At 42.1% G+C, this 20906-nt stretch overlaps 1 protein-coding gene across 3 annotated transcripts in view; it reads right to left on the reverse strand.

The window, feature by feature from the left end:
* tiam1a (TIAM Rac1 associated GEF 1a) overlaps window positions 1-20906 on the reverse strand; it is a 236524-nt gene that overhangs the window by 160019 nt on the left and 55599 nt on the right. For all 3 annotated transcript variants that reach the window (XM_055644487.1, XM_055644490.1, XM_055644488.1), the window contains one exon: window positions 8692-8812. The gene's annotated coding sequence lies outside the window, so the exon portion shown is untranslated. The remainder of the gene's footprint in view (window positions 1-8691; window positions 8813-20906) is intronic.

Consider the following 20906-nt stretch of genomic DNA (forward strand, 5'->3'; position numbering starts at 1 on the left):
TGGGCGGGAAGCAGAAAGGAAAAGGCGGAGACAATGATCTGGCAGATCATTCCACACACCAATTACCCGCGGTGCGAAAAAGTTGCCAATAGCTCCTAATAGATCTTTTCCTTCTATTGTATAAGAAGTAAAGTAGATGAGCTTGAGGCTCAGTTAGAGGTTGGTAGAAAATGATATTGTGGGGATTACTGAGAAGTGGCTTCAGGAGGATCGGGCATGGGAACTTAATATTCAGGATTATACATCCTACAGAAAGGACAGGCAGGTGGGAAGAGGAGGGGGGTGTAGCTCTGCTGGTGAGGGATGGAATTCAGTCCCTTGCGAGGGAAGACATAGGGACTGACGAGGTAGAGTCACTGTGTTAATTGAGGAATTGCAAAGGCAAGAAGACACTAATTGGTGTTATCTACAGACCCCCAAATAGTTGCCCGGATGTAGGATGTAAGTTGCAATAGGAGTTAAAACTGGCATGCAATAAAGGTAAATCCACTGTGGTAATGGGGCATTTCAATATGTAGGTAGACTGGGAAGGGATCCTAGCAGGAATGACGGTGGAACAGCAATATCAGGAATTTCTGGGCATAATCCGGAAAACGCAGGATCATTTCATTCCAAAAAGGAAGAAAGATTCTAAGGGGAGTAGAAGGCAACTGTGGCTGACAAGAGAAGTTAGGGATAGAATAAAACTAAAAGAAAAGATATATAACACAGCAAAGAGTAGCCAGAAGCCAGAGGATTGGGAAACATTCATATGACAACAGAAGGAAACAAAACGGGCAATACGGGCTGAAAAGATGAAGTACGAGGGGAAGCTGGCCAGGAATATAAAGATGGACAGTAAAAGCTTCTTCAGATATGTTAAGGGAAAAAGAATAGCAAAGTCAAATAAGGGTCCCTTGAAGGCAGACACGGGTGAAACTATTATGGGGAACAAGGAAATGGCAGAAGTTGAACAAGTACTCCGGTCTGTCTTCACTAAGGAAGACACAAACAATCTCCCAGAAGTACTGGAGGACAGAGGATCTAAGGGTGTAGAAGAACTGAAAGAAATGTTCATTAGGCGAGAAATAGTATTGGGTAGGCTAATGGGACTGAAGGATGATAAATCTCCTGGGCCTGATGGTCTGCATCCCAGGGTCCTCAGGGTGGTGGCTCTAGAAATAGTGGATGCATTGGTGATCATTTTCCAATGTTCAATAGATTCAGGATCAGTTCCTGTGGACTGGAGGATAGCTAATGTTATCCCACTTTTTAAGAAAGGAGCGAGAGAGAAAACAGGGAATTACAGACCAGTTAGCCTGACTTCGGTGGTGGGAAAGATGCTGGAGTCAATTATTAAAGAGGTAATAATGGGGCATTTGAATAGCAGTAAAAGGATTAGTCCAAGTCAGCATGGATTTATGAAAGGAAAATCATGCTTGACTAATCTTCTGGAATTTTTTGAGGATGTGACAAGTAGAATGGATGAAGGGGAGCCAGCGGATGTAGTGTATCTAGACTTTCAGAAAGCCTTTGATAAGGTCCCACACGGGAGACTAAAATTAGAGCACATGGTATTGGGGGTAGGGTGTTGACGTGGATAGAAAATTGGTTGGCAGACAGGAAGCAAAGAGTAGGAGTGAATGGGTCCTTTTCAGAATGGCAGGCAGTGGCAAGTGGCAAGGCTCGGTGTTGGGGCCGCAACTGTTTACCATATGTATTCATGATTTGGAAGAGGGAATTGGGAACAACACTAGCAAGTTTGCGGATGACAGTGTGAAGCTGGGTGGCAGTGTGAACTGTGAAGAGGATGGTAGGAAGTTGCAGAGTGACCTGGACAGATTGAGTGAGTGGGCAGATGCGTGGCAGATGCAGTATAATATAGATAAATGTGAGGTTATCCACTTTGGCGGCAAATACAAGGGGGCAGATTATTATCTCAATGGAGTAAGGTTAGATAAGGGGGAGGTCCAGCGAGACCTGGGTGCCCTTGTACACCAGTCACCGAAAGTTGGCATGCAGGTACAGGAGGCAGTGAAGAAAGCTAATGGAATGTTGGCCTTCATAACAAGAGGAGTTCAGTATAGGGGTAAAGAGGTTCTTCTGCAGTTGTATAGGGCTCTAGTAAGACCACGTCTGGAGTATTGTGTAGTTTTGGTCTACTAATTTGCGGAAAACATGCTTGTGATTGAGCAGTGCAGCGTAGGTTCACGAGATTGATCCCTGGGATGGCGGGACATACGAGGAAAGATTGAAAAGACTAGGCTTGTATTCACTGGAGTTTAGAAGGATGAGGGAGATCTTATTGAAACATATAAAATTATAAAAGGACTGGACAAGCTGGATGCAGAAAAAATGTTCCCAATATTGGGCGAGTCCAGAACCAGGGGCCACAGTCTTAGAATAAAGGGGAGGCCATTTAAGACTGAGGTGAGAAAAAACATTTTCACCCAGTGAGTTGTGAATTTGTGGAATTCGCTGCCATGGAGGGCAGTGGAGGCCAAATCACTGGATGGATTTAAGAGTTAGAAAGAGCTCTTGGGGCTAGTGGAATCAACGGATATGGGGAGAAGGCAGGCACGGGTTATTATTTGGGGACGATCAGCCATAATCACAATGAATGGTGGTGCTGACTCGAAGGGCCGAATGTCCTCCTCCTGCACCTATTTTCTATGTTTCTATATGTTTCTATGCCCTGTAGTTCTTGATTTTCCTACCCTGGGAAAAAACTGCATTCATCCTATCTAATTCCCTCATGATTTTATAAACCTCAATAAGATCACCTCTCAGCCTCCTGCACTCCAATGAATAAAATCCTAGCTTTCCCAATCTTTCCCTATAGCTAAGGGCCTTGAGTCCTGACAACATCCTTGTACATCTTCTCTGCAGTCTTTCCAGCTTGATTGCATCTTCCCTATAGCAAGCTGACCAAAACTGTACACAATACTACAAGTGTGGCCTCGTCAACGTTTTGTACAACAGTACCATAACATTCCAACTGCTATACTCAATACTCCGACTGATGAAGGCCAGCATACCAAACACCTTCTTAACCACCCTAGCTCTTCCCCTCTCTCCCATCAGGCAAGAGGTTCAGAGATTTGTAAAAACATACCTCCAGATTCAGGGACAGTTTCTTTCAGGCAACTGAACCATCCTCTCACCAGCTACAGTATGGTCCTGACCTCCCAACTATCATTGGAGACCTTCAAACTATCTTTAATCAGACTTTATTGGACTTCATCTTGAACTAAATGTTATATCCTTTATCCTGTACCTGTACACTGTGGATGGTTTGATTGTAATCATGTATACACTTTTCGCTGGCTGAACAGCACAAACAAAAACCTTTTCACTGTACCTCGGTACACATGACTACAATAAACTAAACTAAACTACCCACAACACCATTTTCAGTGAATTATGTACTGGTACTCCTAGATCCCTTTGCTCTTCAACAGTCCCCAAGGCTCTACCATTCACTGTGAAGGATCTGCCCTGCTTTGACTTCCTAAAACTCACATTTATTTCAATTACACTCCATTTGCCATTACTTGCCCACTTACTCAGCAGATCAAGATCCCACTGTAATTCTTGATAACCATCTTCACTGTCTACAATTCCAGCTATTTTGAAGTAATCTTCAAATTTAGTAATTGTGCCTTGTAATTCTCATCCAAATCGTTGATATGGATTACAAACAAAATGGACCCAACGGTAGGTCCCGCGGCCATTAAGGCCGCGCCGGAGATGTAAGGCCCTGCTCCGGGTCTTAATGTCGGATCCGGCAGGCGATGACAAGTCCCGCGGCCGTTAATGCCGCGCCGGGTGATATCAGACCCGCTCCGGGTCGTTTTCAGCCCTGCAACTCGGCGGGAAAATCTGCCGCCATCGGAGCTCCGAAAAGCGGTCTCCCACCAGGGACCCGGGAACTCCCAATGTCACCGTCCACAGGCCTGCAGCTGGAGCCTCAGAAGCCCCAAAGTCCGGTCGCAGCCACGTGCCACCACAGCTCCCCACACTCCGAGGACGGCCAGCAGGTAAGTCCGCAGGCTCTGCAATTGGAGCCCCCAGGTCGTTCCGGCTGGAGGCCGCTTCACGGTGCCAGGCCCCAACGATAACGGAGACCCGACAGGGATAAGGTCAGGTCTCCCATGCAGGGAAGAGATTTGAACCTTTATATCAACTTTATTCCCAACAATCATCAGGTATAACCCTCCTTTGCTATAACAAAATTTCATGCAGAATTATCCTCTTTAAAATTGGTGAGCAAAGCTCACTACATTGGTAATATCCTCACATTTAAAAGCTTGGTAGAAATTAGATTGTTCACTGCAGCAGGATGGAGGCATACATCAGCATGCTTTTGTCTCCAATATCAATGTTAGAGAATATTCTCAATGTCAACTTGATATTCCACATAATATCTGTTCCTAAATTGATTAATATTTCCAGTTTGTTCTTATTTCATATTACTATTATCCAATGTTTTTTTTTGTAGAGAAAAAGGAGTTGGTAAGCCATTGTTCCTTGCCATTGGTGTCCAAGGCAGATCTTCAGTCTATCCGCTGCCTACATTGTTTAAGGCCCTGACCGAGTAATTTAATTAACATATGTTATCTTTTAAACTTTAATAATCTTTCTGTAAAATTCAAAAACATAAAAAATTATTTGTAATTAGTGCCACTTTAAAATTTGAACGGTGAATTAAGCATACATAGTAGGTATGTTACAAAACCTACCTGAATCGTGGCTGAGCATCTGCCCCACCCCTTGTGTGTGATTTTGGCGCTGTTTAGAGGGGGCGGGTTTAAAACGCGATTTTTACTAGGCTGTTGCAATCGAAAATGTTCAGCCTAGTAAATCATTAACGGAAAATCGCTGAAAGACCCCGTCGCAAAAGGTATTATTAGTTTTTATGGCCTTGTAAAATAGTTAGAGTAATTTAAAAATCACTGTCTGAACTCGCAACCTCTCGCAGCCCCAGGGTTTTATAAAGCAAACAATTAAAGGCATGTACCTTATTTTTACATTAAATGGGGCATGTATATAACCCTGTTATTAAAGTTTTCTATAGCGAGTAGCTCATTTTGGGCTCTTTATATCCCGCAGTATTTTTCTGGGCATTTGAGGGCATAAATCTAGCGCAATGTGAACGTTCTAAACCAGCGCGTTCCACATGAACCCACTAGAAAGCCGATTGAAATTGACTTCAATTTACAGCAATTGAACACTAAATGCCTTCCATTTGGCCTATAAATTGATGTAAATGAGATTTAAAAATCATGTTTTATTGTGAATATTATTTGGACACTTGGGCTATTTAAAAATGTTAATCATTTATTAAGAAATGGATAGATGTTTAGATCTAGTAAATTGAAGTTTGAAATTAGCTACAATTGGGTAACTAACTAATTATATGCTTTAATTTCAGGTTATCCAAGTTAGATTATTTTATATTTGTTTCAGAATGGTTCAATCTATGATAACTGAAAATTTCATTCAGTTCTCTTAATTTTTAAGAAGGTTATGTGCTTTTGACTGTCCACGATCACAGCTTTTTTGTTATGTCCATAGAAAATCAATAGGGAACTAGATGCTAATTTCCGAGTATGAAAATGGCCATAATTTTTTTATTACTTGAGATATGAAAGTGAATTAGGTGTCAAATTAAACTTATTGTTATGCTTTATCTGATGGGATAAATTGCAGACTTGATTTTTTAAATCTCAACATTTTGTAACATTGCTACAGTTACCACCGTGGAGGCTCCGGAAAGGAGCAGGCGGCTGGAGTCAATAGGCTGACGGCACAACCGGTGCAGCTACCACCATTGAGGCTCCGAGAGGGAGCAGGCAGCTGGTCACGGAGAAACTGACGGGCACAGCCCGTACAGACAACTCAGTTTTGGAGCTCCAAGGGAGCAGGCGACTGGTCGCGGAGAGCTGACAGGTGCGGCCCGTACAGACACCTCCGTTGAGGCTCGAAAAGGGAGCCAGCCAGGTGCCTGTAGGAAGCAACACCTGGCTCAGGGTTGCGTTACATTCCTCCCCTCTAGACTCCGTTGAGGCTCCAGAAGGGAGCAAGGCTGGACTCAGAGTCATTAGCTGGTGCGACCTGTATCTACCTCAAGTGAGTAGGCGTAAATCAGAAAATTTGGCCATCATAACGATTTTTGTATTTTCCGTTTGCATATTGTTTTCTACCTCCAAAAATGTCCCTAGACATGTGATAACAGCACTGGTTTGGTGAAGTCCTACGTTCAGCCGAGAAGGCAATGACAATAGCCCAACAGAACAATACAACAGGAACTGAGGGGCTAGTTGATAAACAACACTACAGATGCTGGAAATTTGAAATAAAACGGAAAACTGCATTATTCAGTAGGTGAGAGAATGGTGAGAGAAACAGAGAGAAACAGTTAAAGATTTGTGTTGGTACCCTGTCATCAGAACTGTGAAAGTGGAAAAAAACCCCAGCATGTTACGGTATTGTTTTCTCTCTTAAGAAAAATTGAAATGCTTCAAAAGTTCAGAGAAGGTTTACTAGACTAAAACCCTGCTTGTCTTATTAGGGAAAGTTAGGTTGGGCAGGTTAAGGTTACATCTGCTGAGTGAGAGGAGACTTGATTGAAATATTTATGAACCTGAGGGATCCTGACCAGTGAATGTTGAGAAGGTAGAAGGTACACAAAATTGCTGGAGAAACTCAGCGGGTGCAGCAGCATCTATGGAGCAAAGAAAATAGGCGACGTTTCGGGCCAAAACCCTTCGTCAGACTGATGAAAGTGGAAGAGGGGTTTTGGCCCGAAACGTCGCCTATTTTCTTCGCTACATAGATTCTGCTGCACCCGCTGAGTTTCTCCAGCAATTTTGTGTACCTTCGATCTTCGCTTCCTCAAAGTATCGTGGAAGAAGAGTCCTGGAATATTTTTAAGGGAGAGGTAGACAGATTCTTGATAAGCAAGCGTATGAAAAGTTACCATCATGGACAGGAATGCAAAATTGAAGTACAAACAAATCGACCAGGCCCTTAATAAATTGTAGAATAGGAATGAGGGGCATATGCATATTCTAATTGCAACCGTACCTATATCGCTCATATACAAGTATTTATGTATATAATTTGTCAAGATAAGAGAAGAAGAGTCAAGAGAACAAGGAATTTCTGTGATAGGATGGAAACCAATGGAGTGCAGATGGCACAAATACTGTGGATATCGACAAAGGTTGATGAATTCTTGTTAATCATTGTGGATCTGTCAAGAGATGGTGTAAACAGAGGTAGATGATTAAAGTTAGAGAAAGAAAAACATATAATGCTAAAATTGTGAGATGCACTACAGTCATTGTTGGAAATATGAAATAAAATAGATTGGATCTCTGGATAGAGAAAAATGGACAGTTACAGGTTGATGACCTTATATCAGGTTGCCAATTCTGAGATAAACATGGAAACTGTTTTACATTGGGTCACAAACACATACCTTAATTCAAGACTACATCTCTATACTTACATGATGGAATAAATGTACGTTTAATCAAGCCTTCAGTTTATGTGTTCTGCATTTTGAATAATAATTGACTCAGCATTAATGAAACCTCGCTTAACAGATGATTAAATGATCATATCTATAATTGTCTGCAGTGACTCATTTCAACTGTACAGTCCAAAAATCAACAAAGAGGAAAAAGGAAGTATTTTCATGATTCATCAAAGACAACAAAGATCAAAAAGTACTCCTTACAAACCATGGTGTAATAATAAGTACAGTTGTGGTTTGCTGTGATGGAAGCCAAGAGCAACTGAATTGCAATTAACAAAGACTGTTCACACTGGACCCTGCAGTCTGCAAAGAGATGTCATATTTTTAACTAATTGATTTGGCCTATTTCAATATTAAATTCTCCAAGAAAAATGACTGACAATTTCTCTCAGACTGCTAAACCGTTTTCTTTGAATAATTATTCTTGTGAATTAACACTTTGTCCCAAGATTTGCAATGGCAAGTGCCTACAACAGAGTCCTTTGTACAGAATTTATCTTCACAAACTCATTTATTTGTCTCTATCTATATACATTTGGAATTATTACAAATTAACGAACATTCTATTTCTTAGGTTCATGACTTCATAACTAATACACAAACACAACTTATGTGTTGTACAAGCACAACAAATATTATTTGTTTGCTATAAATTTTAAAGTGTTTAAACCAATTTTAGTTGTTTAATTAAATAATGCATGGTCAGCAAAGACACAACCAGCAAACTAAGAGGAATGCATTAATTCAGTTGTGGTTAGTTGAGGGCACAGGAAGCAGATTGGTAATGCAACAGTAATGTGAAACCTTTGGAGGAATTGGGGCAGACAAGGTGGCTCGGCTGCAAAATGTAATTGAGGTCATTAATTTTGACAGTGCTGCTATTATTGGACTGTGTTATGGGAGAAGTCAAGAGCAGACTACAAGTAAACTCAATGTCTCAAACAATGAAAGGAATGTCGCAGCACCAAATGGATCCACCATTACTGAGGAGATGATTAAGCTGGAAGCAGCAAAGGAAGAAAAAGATCCCCTCAAAAAAGTTATGTTTTGGAACATCATTCTTGCCCCTCCTTTACTTTATTCTCCTCCCTTTCGTTTGTGTATCTTTCCTATCCCTGTCGGTTGTCTATTCTTTTTCTTTCCTTTAATTTGTGTATCATTCCTACCTTTTTTTTGTATGGTACATTCATTCATATGCAACGTTTTCTTTCGCCTTTTGTTTTTGCTTATTTTTCTCTCAGTCAGATGTTTCTCTTCACTTTTCATCAAGTAGGCAAACACTCAGCACTGTAAAGAAAAAAACGATATCGTACATCAGCCCGATTGAAAGCACTTGCCATGGGCACGCATACACTTAAACAGAATAAGTTCTTAACTCTAAACTGTGAATTTCTCAAGGAAAATAGGAGGATAAGCCAAGATAAGCTTTTGATTAGATATTCAAGAAGCAATAAAAATGGCAGACAAACTGGAGGACATGAATGGCTTGGGCAAAGATTGCCAGGTGGCAAATTCTCTGGGAAAGTAGAAGGGTTTGCCTGGAATCCAGACAAAAAGCACTTCCTGCACCAAGTTGTTCTTAATGGAGTCATCTAGCAACCAACCTATAAACACTTATGCAACCTTAACAAACCTTCAAACCCTAGTGCAACAACATTAACAACTTGAATGAGTATGGTATATTTCAGATCATAAAACAACTTAAGCGGTTTTACAAGAACATTATCAAACAGAAATTAACAAGAGCTACTTATGAATGTATCAGAACTTAGTTAAAAAAAAAGCTTAGTTGAAATAGATGGGTTTTAAAGAGCACATAAAAGGAGGAGCAGTCCAGGGAAATAATTTTATAATAGAGAATGGGCTAATTAGGGATTGCCAGTAAGGCTTTGTAGGTGACAGGTCATGCCTCGCTAACTTGATGGAGTGTTTTGAGGAGATGACAAAGGAGACTGATGAAGGTAGGGTGGTGGATGTTGTACACATGTATTTTAGTATGGGTTTTGATAAGGTCCCTCATGGTAGGCTGATCCAGAATATTAAAGATGTACAGGATTGACGATGACTTGGTCATATTGATTTGGCTAATTCATAGAAGACAGAGGGTTGTGGTGGAAGGTAAATATTCTGGCTGGAGGATTGTGACCAGTGGAGTTCCGCACGGATCAGTGCTGGTACCTCTGCTGTTTGTAATATATATATATATACTCTGATCTTGGATATGTATTTATTTGTGTGATGTTCGTGTGCGTTTCACATCTCCTCGAAAACATGATGTGCTAACGGTGACATTTTTACATATTCCGATAGAGATTTACGCCGTGATGTCAAAAATCGCCTTATCTGAAAATTTCATGCATTATTTCTCGAGTTATTTATGAAAATGTTCAAAAATGTCAAATAACTTGGAAAATAAACGAGATGGTCTCGCTGTTGACGTCACAATGGCTCTGCTTCTCGCGCGCGGCCTGCTGCCCTCTGGAAGGCGCTATAGGTGCATCAAATCCAGGACAAACAGACTCAGGAATAGCTGCTTCCCGAGAATTATATCTACCATAAATTCAAATCCCCACATGCACTGACTACACCGCCCAACACGGACTTCCATCTTTATATATGTATATATGTATGTAGCGCCGTAGAATTTGTGCACCTATTCCCCCCCCCCCCATCTCCCTTCTGTTTTGTTTTTCTGTTTCTTGTTTTTTGTGTAAAATTGTATGTATGCACTGAGTACGAGCAGCTTTCAGTTTCACTGTACATGTATAGTGACAATAAATGGCATTCTATCTATCTGTCCCCTGTTCCACGAGAGTTCTTCAAAGCGCTCAAGTGGGCTCTATACTGCATCTCCCGAGTGCTTCCGAGAGGTCCTTTGAGGTCCCGAGCTTCACTTTTCACAGCTTTCCGGCTTGCTTTTCCAGAACTTTCTCAACGGTCATTTTATCACTTTGATGAACGAGGCTTAATGCTGACTTCCACATCTCTAAAGATAAGAGTCCGATTGAACTTCATTGTTTTGGTTTAACTTCGAAAACGTTGCATTTTTTGTTCTTTAAAGACTTTCCGGTGCCTCACTTAACTGTGCTAATTCTTAAAGATAACATTTAATTTCAAAGACAACGCTTTTTTAATTTAAAAATATATTTCTCTCTCCCCCCGGCCTCTCGTCCACCCCCCTCCTCTCCCCTTTCTCTCCCCTCCTCTCTCTCGCTCCTCTTCTCTCTCCCCCTCTCCTCTCTCTCCCCTCCCTCCTCTCTCTCCCTCCCCTCCTCTCCCCAGCCTTTCTCTTCCTCCCCCCTTCTTTCCCCTGCCTCTCCCCCCCCCCCCACACTCTCCCCCCCCCCCCCCCTCCCCCCGCGCATTGAGGGGACGGTACACAATGGACCCCCCTGGGTCTAGTATATATATAAATATGTGACCTGGATGTAAAGGTAGATGGGTTGGTGAGTAAGTTTGCTGGCGACACCAAAATTGGAATAGTTGCAGACAGTGAGGAAGGCTGTTAGAAGATACAGCAGGTTATAAATCAGCTGCAGAAATGCGCAGAGAAATGACAGATGAAGTTTAACCTGAGCAAGTGTGAGGTGTTGCACTTTGGGTAACTGAATGAAAGGAAAAAGTATACAGTTAATGGTAAGACCATTAATAGCATTGATGTACAGAGGGATCTTGGAGTTCAAGTTCATAACTCACTAAAGGTGGCAGCACAGGTAGATGGGGTGGTAAAGAAGGCATGCGATATGCTTGCCTTCCTTTTAGGGGCATTGAATATGAGTCAGGAAGTCATGATGTAGTTCTATAGGACTTTAGTCAGGCCGCATTCGGAGTACTGTGTGCAGTCCTAGTCGCCCCTTTAATTTAGATGTGTGGGACAAGTTGATTTTTACACAGAGAATGGTAGGGGCCTGGAATGCATTGATGGTGGTGGTGGAGGCAGATGCAATAGTGGCATTTAAGAGGTTTTTAGATAGGCACATGGATGTGTAGAAAATAGAGGAATATGGATTACGTGTAGGCAGATGAGATCAATTCAGCTAGGAATCACGTTGGGCACAAATATTGTAAGGCGATGGGCCGTACCTTTGCCGTAGTGTTCTATGTTGTATATTCTATTATCTTCAAATATTTTCACCATAAATTGTGATAATCAGCATGTCAGCTCTTTGAGGAACCGTAATGACAAAAACACAATGTAATTCCATTATTCACTCATTTAACCTTGTCCACTATCCAATACACATGCTGCTGAACAGAGCACAGATTCATATTTTTAAATGTGCCCTTCAACATAAAAATACAAAGAACACTTTACAATGAGTGCTGAAATGATTCACCTTCTGGAAGAAATAGAAAGGAAACCATTGTACATAATCAACAAGTAACATTTTTGTACCTAACATTGTGTAAAAGTGTTATTCCATCACACGTTGTCAGGAACAGAACATCTCCTATTTACCATAAATCTTAAAACAAATTATAAATCACCACCCATTCTCAATGGCTTTGAAAGATTTGCATTTTCTTATTTTTAACTTTTTTATTCCATTTCAAAACTTTGAAAGCTTTACAGCCAATTATACTTTAGAAGTGTGACCACTAAGGTAGCAATTAATTGGCACATAAAAACCACAATATGATAATGACCAGATAATGTTTCAGTTATATTGAGTGAGGAATAAATATAATCCTTCTCCTGTAGTCGCCTAAGTGGGACATGCCCATTAAACACTGATTGAAGAGAGAAGTAATAAGCAGTTCAGCTATACTGTTGATCTGCTTCAGCTCTTACTTCAGATACTTGTTTACCAGGCAAATGCAGTAAAATCAGCAAACACTAGTTCCCAGCAGTAAAATTTACAAAGTGACAACCTCCGTCAGGGAATGCAGTTATTTATTGATCATAAGACGTATATTTTCATAATCATTTTCTAACAGGGTTTCCGGTTTAATTTAGTTTATTGTCACATGTAGAGTGAAAAGATTTTGTTGCGTGCTAACCAGTCAGCGGAAAGATTGCATGTTAATCATTTAAACTGACATATTAACATTACATGTTTTGTAATACACGAACCTGGTACTGTATAAAAGTCAAGTCAAGAGAGTTTATTGTCATGTGTCCCAGATAGGACAATGAAATTTGTGCTTGCTGCAGCACAACAGGTATTGTAAGCATAAATACAGAACAGTTCAGTGTGTCTGTATAGCATATATATATATACATATTATACACATAAATATACAGATACAATGCAATAGACTGTTATAGTTCAGAGTTTATTTGATGATGAGTTTAATAGCCTGATGGCTGTGGGGAAGCAGCTGTTTCTGAACCTGGATGTAACAGATTTCAGGCTCCTGTACCTTCTACCTGATGGCAGCGGAGAGATGAGTGTGTGGCCAGGATGGTTTGGGTCCTTGATGATGTTGGTAGCCTTTTTAAGGCAGCGACTGTGATAGATCCCTCGGATGATGGGGAGTCAGAGCCGATGATGGACTCGGCAGTGGTCACAACTTTCTGCATTCTTTTCCACTCCTGGACGCTTAAGTTGCCGAACCAAGCCACGATGCAACCAGGCAGCATGCTTTCTACTGTGCACCTGTAGAAGTTCGAGAGAGTCCTCTTTGACATACCGACTCTCCGTAATCTTCTCAGAAAGTAGAGGCGCTGATGTGCTTTCTTTATAATTGCATCAGTATGTTGGGACCAGGAAAGATCTTTGGAAATATGCACGCCCAGGAATTTGAAGTTCTTGACCCTTTCCACCATCGTCCAGTTGATATAAATGGGATTGTGGGTCCCTATCTTACCCCTTCTAAAGTCCACAATCAGTTCCTTGGTTTTGCTGGTGTTGAGAGCCAGGTTATTGTGCTGGCACCATTTGGTCGATCGGTCGATCTCACTTCCATACCCTGACTTGTCACCATCAGTGATTCGTCCCACACTGGGACATTCTCCTTTTTAAAATCTCTTCATACTCAAGTTTGCAAAATGATTCCACCATACCCCTCAGCAGAATAGACTACTATTCATTGATCAGTAGATCCAAGGTCAGAACACAGGTCTGCATAGAATTAAATAATCTACAGCTAACTATAATGCTGACACGTGATTCTCAAAAAAGCATGATTTAAAAAAAATGTTTGGTGACAATTTAAATTCTAAAGACTATAGCAAGTGAATTTTGATTTCTGTTTTTGCGCTTTTAAAATATGATCCATCACAACAAAAGTATAAAAATGTATACATATAGCTAAAGTATAAATAAATGGTAACTACAGTACAATTTTCACTGTTGGGCAAAACATTTTATTCAACCTTTAAATTTGAACTAGTTACCTTAATATGATTTGGTGCCTCCAGATCATTATTCCAGACTCCTGGATAATGCCTTTATAATATTATGGCAGATATTACTGCCAGTGGATCAGGAATTGGCAAACGTATGATCTTCTTGATGGTTCAATACTATATCATATGGCTCTTCTATTTCTTCACCTCTGCATATTCAAAAAGGCTGCCAGTTTTTATGCGTTCAAAAATTGTTTGGCTAACATTTGGACAAAAACCTTCCCTCCCAGGAGAGAGCAGCTTGAAATGGTATGAACAGAAATAGTAAGCAACAATCTTAAGTTGCAATAATGTTTTACAATGTAATTCTAATGAAAGATCTTTTATATGAAGCTTTAATTGTCTCACTTTTCATAGACATTGGGTGACCTACTGAGTCTTTCCAGCATTTTGTGTTTTTACTGCAGTTTTCTAGCATCTGTAATTTTTCTTGATATTCACGTAATTATGCTGTTTGACTATTTTTGTTCATAACGTCGTATATTAGCAACTTATTGAGGATGCCACATGTGGATATGTGATATGTATTTCAAATGGAGGAAGTTGGTGCGACTTTCTTCAATTAATCAGCTCCTGAAATATTTCAGGAAAACTTCTGGCCCTGTGCTGTAAATGATCACATTAGATTTTGGATAAATTTTTTTAGATTTTGCTCCAGGATGACTCATGGCCTAGGTAATAAAGATTGGAATGGTTAATGGACACCGTCCATTAAATTTTGCTGACAGATTTTTTTGTTTTCTCGGAGTACTGATGACAACTCATCTTTCCTACGTTAAAATCTGCATATCATCCATTAAATGGGAACTTGTCCACTGACTGGAAACATAGCTTCTGGACTTGTTTCAGTTCATTGAGACAATTTTTGACATCCCGATTTGTTTGTCTCAGAGAAATCTTCTTCCATATGACATCTTATCATTGAGTGAGTAGTTTTACAGTGTCAAGGGTGAGATTTTATTATTCACCATTTCCGTTGTGTTTTGAATAAACAAGACATTCCTTTAGAATTTTTTTGGAAACAGAGTGGAATTGACACCAAAGTTATACATAATGAACAGGCAAATTTGTATGTAGAAATACATAATTAAGTGAAAAAGAGATTGATTTGTGTAATATGACTCGAACAACAGCACAGTTGGATAATACTACATAAGTTAACAATGTACTTTAAGCAACTGCTATGTTATACACATTTATATTTAAGGCAAAGACACAACCGAGCGGAAATCAATTTCATTTAAAATTAGTTATTATTTTATGATTTATTCAGTCAAACCTCAGCCCCAGGCCCAGGAATGTTAAAAACAGAGAAGATTATATTTACTTACTCTTTAGCATTTGAACTGTGTTAGCATGTCTAAACATGCTTGTGGTTTTATCAGATTTAGAATTGACTGTTCTTAACATAACATCATATTTTATTGAAGTTACAATTATCTTAGTTGATATTTACCTTTTGGAAATGAATTAGCACGGGCGTTAGCTTTGAATTGAAAGATACAATAGACTGCAGATGCTGGAATCTGAAGCAAAAACAAACTATGAAAGCAACTCAGTGGGTTGAGTTCTGTGTACGCTAATGGATGATCAGTTTTTCAGGCCCATTTCAGGAGTTGGAAACATAACATTCAGCTAATATTCTTAAAAGTCAACTTTCTAGTGTAATGTAGTTATTTGGTTTTATGATATAACTTGGGCTTGCATTTAGAAAGGGCCGGTACATTGGGCTGTCCGTAGCGGCGACTGCGGAGGGTTCAAAGGCCCCGACTACGGGTGAACAAAGAGGAAGATGACTAAACTTTATTGCCTTCCCTCACAGTGGGAAACATTGATTCCGCTGTGGGGGATGTTTATGTTAAACTCTATCGTGTATTGTGTTCTTTTTATTTGTATGGCTGTATGGTAACTCAAATCTCACTGTACCAATTGGCGCATGTGACAGTAAATGGAACTTGAACTTGAACTTTAAATATTACCAAAATAGATCTTCCCATTAAAATAATTAAAGATGAGGAATGGTTACTTTAGTTAAACTGCCTCAGCTGATCATGAAGTCTTCCACTTGCATTTCACCATTTGATTGCTTTAAAATTATGTTATGTTTTCATTTTATCGACTTTATGGGACTCTGTTTCAAATGACTGAACTATTAGATCAAACCTCTGCAGTTCTGTCACATCTAGTTATGAATGGAGGCAGACAATTATACAACCAGGAGGAGAAAGAGACTCCAAGAATATCTCCATCCTGGAAGATCATGGGGCCTGTGTGTGGGCGCTACCTCTCTTGAAATCCCTATCATCACAGTAGCCTGTCATTTGACAACTTAATTCATTTTGTTGTTAATCAGGAAGTACTGTAGCTGAGAGCATCGGATATAACAAAAGCTATGCGAACATTCAACATTACAGGTATAATAATGAAAGCCAGCTCTAAGAATTTGGACGTGCATCTAGCCTAGTTGTTCCAATACAATCACAAAATAACATCAGCCCTGTATGGAAAATTATCTAGTATGCTCAAAAAAAGACATACAAATGATTATTTACTGACCATTCACTAAATAATCATTGGCAACAGTTTCATTAAGCATGTCCTGAATATCTGGAATAATCAGAATTTATATTTGACATATTGTCCTTTACAACAATGGTTTTACTTGGATACCTTGATGCCATACTTGGTCACACTTGGTCAAATCCTGCTTTAAGATCAAGAGGTTTCATTCTCAGCCCACCTTTTCATACAGCTCTTTGGCTTATGATAATTTTGGCAGGGTCTGGAACAAAATAGTCCTGGTAAAACCCAACAGGGTATCAGTTTTACCGTGCTGCTTGACAGCACTGTCAACAACAGCTTCCACCAAGAGAAAATTAATTGGCTGTTAATTAACCAGACTGCATTTATCATGCTTTTTCTAGAACAAGACATGCCTGGAAAATGTTCCACATAATCAGGGAGATGTCAGTATGGTAACAGTATCACAGATACTTGTCAAGAAGTGCCAAATCCTTTGCTATATCCATTGAACCCAGCAGTTTCGTGCTATCAAGTGAAATGACTAAAATTGGCTCGAGAATTGCTTTTGTGATAGTGGAGATCTCAAAGTAAGCCAAGATCAATCATCTATTTGGCATTTCTGGTTACATAGAATTGTGAATGCTTCAGCATTTTCTTCCACACTCGCATGCTGGACCCAGTCATTGTGGAAAATGAGCAAGTTATTTGAACCGCCTCCTCCCATTAATTGTTCAATACCATTCACGACTAGATGTGTTATGATAAAAGATGCCCAGTGATTGGAATTGTTAGTCTTGGGTGTACAGTCTAAAATAAGTGCTAGGCTTTCAGGAGAGACCTCTATACAGAGAGTGGTAGAAATTTGGAACTCTTCTGCAAATGACATTTGACACTAGTAGAGAAAGGTTACATTTTAATATTTTACTAGACTAAATGCAGTATGATCCCCCAACGCAATATTGCACCACTCACCCTTTCCCCCAAACGCAACCCGTTCCCCCAACGCAATATTCCACCACCCACGCATAGCCCCCAACTGAGCAGCCTGGGCTCATTTCCCCTCATCCTCCAGCACTCCCTCCCCCTCCTCTTCTTTCCTATCTCTCCTCCACTCCCCAATCCCTCCCTCACCTCTCACTCCCTCTCCTTTCCCCTACCCTCAGTCACTCCCTCTCTCCATAACTCCTCTCCCCTCCCCTCCTATTCCTCTATCCCCCACTCCTCACCTCCCCCTATCTCCCACACTCTCCCTCCTCACCTCCACCACTCCCCTCCTCTCCCTCTATTCCCCCACTCCCCCTCTCTCTCTCCCTCTACTTTCCCCCCCTCCCCTCCCTACCCCACTCTCTCCCTCAATCAATCCCCACCTCCCCCTCTTTCCCCCCCTCCCCCTCCTCCCCTCCCAATCCCTCACCTTTCCCCTACCCTCAGTCACTCCTATCCCTCTATCCCCCCACCTCCCCACCCTCCGCCTCCACCTATCCCCCCCACTATTCCTCCTCACCGTCCCAATGCCCTCCTCTCCCTCTATTCCACACTCCCTACCTCCCCCACTCCTCCCCACCACTCCCTCTATTCTCCTTCCTCCCCCACCAGGCATGAGAGGAAAAAACTGAAAAAAGAGCGAGAGATAGATTTCTCCGCGGATTTTGAAATTCAGCAAGGCCCCACTGCCGCTGTGAGGCCCCTCCGCCGCCTCAGCCCCATCGTCGTGAGGCCTCCCCTCCGCGGTCTCGATGCCTCCTGGATCGATGCGTCGAACCCCGGACAGGGCCTCGCGGGTAGATGCCGCCGATGGCGGACGAAGCGGGTCAAACGAAGCGGCCGATGGTGCCCGTGGCTGGGCACCACGGAGGCCATGAAGTGGCCTCGGCCTCCCGCCCGTTTGGCACCACGGAAGAGCCCGCAGACGCAGCTTCAGCCGGCGGAGCGTTAGTGATGCTCACTCTGCTCCTTCAACTTTATATTCTCCTCGCCGGACTAGGCGGGCACCACCTGCGAGTGACAGCGGACCTGGCCAATCAGTGCGGCGATGGTGCAGGAAGGGGCGTCATCATCCCGGCGACTGACAGGAGAGGAGACCAATCTGCATGGCGGCAACCGACAGGAGGAGACCAATCTGCGCATGTGGTTTTTAAGATATTTAAACTTTAATAACTTTTTAAATATACCATCGATTGGAACAAAACTTGTTGCCCTTGTAGCACAGGAGAATGGTGAGTAAGATGGCGAACAATCGTAGCGCTATCGCGTACTGTTTTTGCGAAAATAGAAAGAAACACAAAACTGGAAGAGCACAAGATCAGTTTTAGTTATGCATAGGTTGATAAAATCCTATCTGAATTGCAGCAAGAACTTGAAAACAGAGAATATACTGTAATTTGCAAATATCAAACATCCTATTTGTCTCTGGAGAGAAATGGCTTAATCTATGCAAAATTGTTAAATGTTATTTTAAACATTTAAATCATGGCAGTAAATTTATTTCTATGCATGTTTTGCCTCAGAAACTGCCTTATTATTTCCAATGTTCATGAAATACATTCTGAAGTGGTCAGAAGTACGGTTAAATTTCTGTCAATTATTTTTCTCTAAGCTCTTTAAATTGCCATTTACATTTAATGGGCTATTAATCACTACATTTAGCATAATTAGCATTCAGCAATACCAAAGACCAATAATTATTTGAAATTAGTATCTACACATAAGTTTATGTAGATTTATAATTGAATCACAATTAAAATACAGTCTTCATTAAAATGCAGGTCGAGCCTTTCTTCAAAACCTAATTTTCCTCCAATTTAGTCTACTCAATATTTACCTTTTTTTCAAATCTTTAATGTAAATTGTTCACTGATATTCTGATGCAATTGTAGGATTAGAATTTCAACTGAAGGGTAAGATTCGGCGGGAATCAAAATGTGCAAAATATTCAAAACAAAATTTGCATCAACTGTACACCATACTTTGTTTATAACATTGTTTACAACCTAACAACATTACAAAACTCTCTTCGTCCATGCGTACGCATTCTATTTCGCGAATATTGCTTTTAGCTGTTTTTGTATCTCCTAAACCCGACGTGGTAATGCAGAATTTTTTACATATTCCTGTAGAGTTTTTCCTCGTGAATACAGCCATTTGAAAATTTGAACATTTGGTTAATTATTTCCCCACGTTTTAAGTAAAAAAAAAATCACAATTTAAAAAAATCATACTGCTGCTGCATGATGTCACAACGCCTTTGCTCGTGCCCCAGCCCCCCCCGCCCTGCCCCCCCCCCCCCCCCGTGTTGAAGCATATGGTCAAGATGGCGGCTGTTGCGCCCCGCTCCGCCCACAACCCGCCCCTAAACCCAGGTAATATAAAAATGTAACTATTAAAACTCTGTGGCCCAGCCGCCCACCTCTCACCCCCCTACCCCTCCTTCCCCACTATTCCCCCACAACACTCTCCCCCCCTCCCCGCTCTCCTCCCCCTCGCCATCCCCCTCTCTCTCCCTTCCCCCTCTGCATTAAAGTTACGTTAACGCTCGCGCCCGCTGCCCCGCTCACTTCCTCCTCTCCCCCCCCCTCCTCCTACTCTTTCCCCCCCTCCTCTTTCCCCCCGACCACTCCGAGCCCCCCCCCCCCAACCGTTCATCCCCGCTAATAATCGTTCTCGCCGCTGTTAAACGCTCCTAACCTCACAGCTGGAAGCGATGGTAAAGTGGCCCTGTCATTGCTCTACACTACGAACTCTCACGCCTGACTCCCGCAGAGCCAGCCCCGCCCACAGCCCAACGTTTAAAAAATAAGTCAGTTCGAGCTTCGGTTCGGCGGCCGTTATCGTCGAGCGGGCGGACAGCGCGACAGGAAAGTGGCCCTTGCTCTTGGACAGGCCATCTATGGAGACCTGCGATTCCTCCGTTAATCGCAGGGACACGGGCAATCGTGATGCCTTTTCAACGTGGTACATGCTACCTTTCCCTCCTCCATCTCCCTCTCTACCACATCCTACTCCCTCTCTACCACCTCCCCTCCCTCTCCACCTCCTGCTCCCTCTCTACCCGCGTCGGGCTCCTGGGGCAAGAAGAGGCCACGCTCGAAGACCCTCAAGATCTTGGGGAGGTGAAGAGGGAGAGTGGGGGAAGAGGGGAATAGAGGGAGAAGAGTGGGGGAGATAGGGAATGGGGAGTAGAGGGAGAGGCCCTACCCCTCTCCCTCTCCCTTTTCCTATCCCTCTCCCCCTCCCTCCTCACTCTCTCCCCTCCCTCCTCCTCCCCTCCCCCCACTCTTCCTCCTCTCACCCCCCTACCCCTCCTTCCCCACTATTCCCCCTCTCAACACTCTCCCCCCCCCCCCTCTCTCCTCCCCCCCCTCGCCATCCCCCTCCCCTCCTTCTCCCCCAATCTCTCCCCCGTCTCTCCCCTCTCTCCCCTTCCTCCTCCCCTCTCCCCCTTCTCCCCTCTCCATCTCCCTCTCTCCTCACCCCTCTCTCTCTCCTCCCCCCCCTCCCCCCCTCCCC

This window comes from Leucoraja erinacea, chromosome 13 (assembly GCF_028641065.1).
Source record: "Leucoraja erinacea ecotype New England chromosome 13, Leri_hhj_1, whole genome shotgun sequence".
NCBI lineage: Eukaryota > Metazoa > Chordata > Chondrichthyes > Rajiformes > Rajidae > Leucoraja > Leucoraja erinaceus.